Source organism: Pyxicephalus adspersus, chromosome 6 (genome assembly GCF_032062135.1).
Source record: "Pyxicephalus adspersus chromosome 6, UCB_Pads_2.0, whole genome shotgun sequence".
Lineage (NCBI taxonomy): Eukaryota > Metazoa > Chordata > Amphibia > Anura > Pyxicephalidae > Pyxicephalus > Pyxicephalus adspersus.
Window position 1 is genome coordinate 2,354,867 of NC_092863.1, and position 1,919 is coordinate 2,356,785.

Here is a 1,919-nt window from a genome sequence, read left to right on the forward strand (position 1 = left end):
GAGCGCATGATTTGTATTAGAAGGGGATGATCAACAGTGTCAAAAGCAGAGGAAAGATCAAGGAGAAGGAGCAGGGAAAAGTTGCCTTGAGACTAAATGTGGCTCGCCTTGTATACCAGGTTACTTCCTCTGGACATCCCTGTCTTAAGACTTATTAAAACCTTCTGCAAAGCGTAATATAATTTTATATAACATCCTGCTGGGCCCATCCATCCTTGGTTTTATCTGCAGGTTGACAGCTCCCTCAAGAACCCAGAAAACCCTTTTGAGAAAAAGCAGAGAGGTGATTTTTTTCCCTCTGTGGCAAAACTCTATTGTGGTTAATACTTTATTAAATAAATATTAAGCTGTAGTGTGGGAATAACTTGTAGCATTTAGAGAGGAGGTGGAGTGGTGGGGGTGCAGAGAGACAGACAGTGGAGCCAAGGAGGCTGAAAAAGTGAGGCAAGCACAAACCAAGTCTTTTCTGACACCCCGGCCCAGCACAAAAAATGGACATCTGTTTATCTTTTATATGTTCCACGCTGCGCTGTGAACTTAACTTGAATATAAAGGTCCAGAAAGTTGTCATGGATAGCAACATCCAAGAGAAATACAGAACATTAACCCCTTTACCCAAAGTGAGCAGATCAGCCAATATGCACGCCTCTGCTGCATAGGATTCACTGATTCATTCATTGTTATAGTGAAGTCTTCCATTACAGCATGCACCCCAAAAATAATATTGTTTTCACTTTTAAAACAGCTCTTTTAATATATCCAGGGAGATCAAGCTAGTTTGCTAACTTAATTTTTATACAATACTACTTATTGCTTTCCCACAAGAGCTGTATTGCTTCATCAAGGGTCCTATCAATTAAAATTGCTATATCCTGATTAACAAGTCTGTGTCTCCTTGCATGCAGATTAGAAACCTGATGAAGTTATGCTTTTGAGGGTTGCAAAGAGTTTAAAAAAATTCATGAAATATAATTTGTAAACATAAAAGTTGAAAAAATTACCATTGTCCTCTCTCAAGACCATAAAGAGGTTAGCAGTGAACAAAAACTTGTCCTCCTCACAAGCAACATTGCATCTAAACCCAAAATTTCAACCTGTTCTCTGACAATTTACAAAGATAATATCCCAATTTATATTCCCATCACTAGGGAGATTTCCTACCCAGAAACTCATATTACCTTTGGTAGGTGAGTGCTGTGGTTTTCATTGAATTGAGGACTTTGCTCTGCAGTGATAATTATCCTGACAGATTCCTTATGAGATCGAGAGAAAATAACATTTTGGATTCAGAGGATAAAAGAAGACAAGATCTGTGTCTGGCTTTTTAAGAGTTTGAGAATGTTTTCACCAAGCTATAGATGTGTAAACTCTCTGTAAGTATCTGAGATCCATCCAGCTGGATGCTGGAAGATTAAACTCTCTTCTCTCTCAAATATTTCCTGTAATTGTTTTTCTAAATTGGAAACACTGTTTACAAGGCAATTTCTCATTGTGAAATAGATGTGGAGATTTTGCCAGTCACTTGTGTAATAGATTAGGGATGCCAGTGGCTGTTCAGAGATTCCCAGAGAAAAAAATTCCAAGATATTCTCACATCAGGCCCAATGGAAGAGTGCAAAGCTGTGAATAAAAGCTACCAACAGCTAACTGCAATAATGTAACTGTAAAGTTCCCAATTATGGCTGGAAAGGATAGTAGTCCACTACAGGATTTTACAAACTGGAGGTGCACAGCAGAAGTTTGTCCCGGACTTGATTCCTGAAGCTTGTATGGTATTACAGGTCTACTTAAAGCATATGTATTCACAAATGCAAAAATAAAATATATGGCAGGTTAGCATATTTTAGCATGTGATGGTTGTAGGTGGTCAAACTAGATATGGCTCCTAGCATTATTATGCTTCCATGGAGTGTTGTTAT

At 38.2% G+C, this 1,919-nt stretch overlaps 1 long non-coding RNA gene across 1 annotated transcript in view; it reads right to left on the bottom strand.

The window, feature by feature from the left end:
• The window catches only part of LOC140332894 (uncharacterized), a 101,896-nt gene extending 100,653 nt beyond the window's left edge, over positions 1-1,243 (bottom strand). The window contains exon 1 of the long non-coding RNA XR_011921246.1: positions 1,179-1,243. This is a non-coding gene — a long non-coding RNA (uncharacterized lncRNA). The remainder of the gene's footprint in view (positions 1-1,178) is intronic.
• Positions 1,244-1,919: the final 676 nt, after the last annotated feature.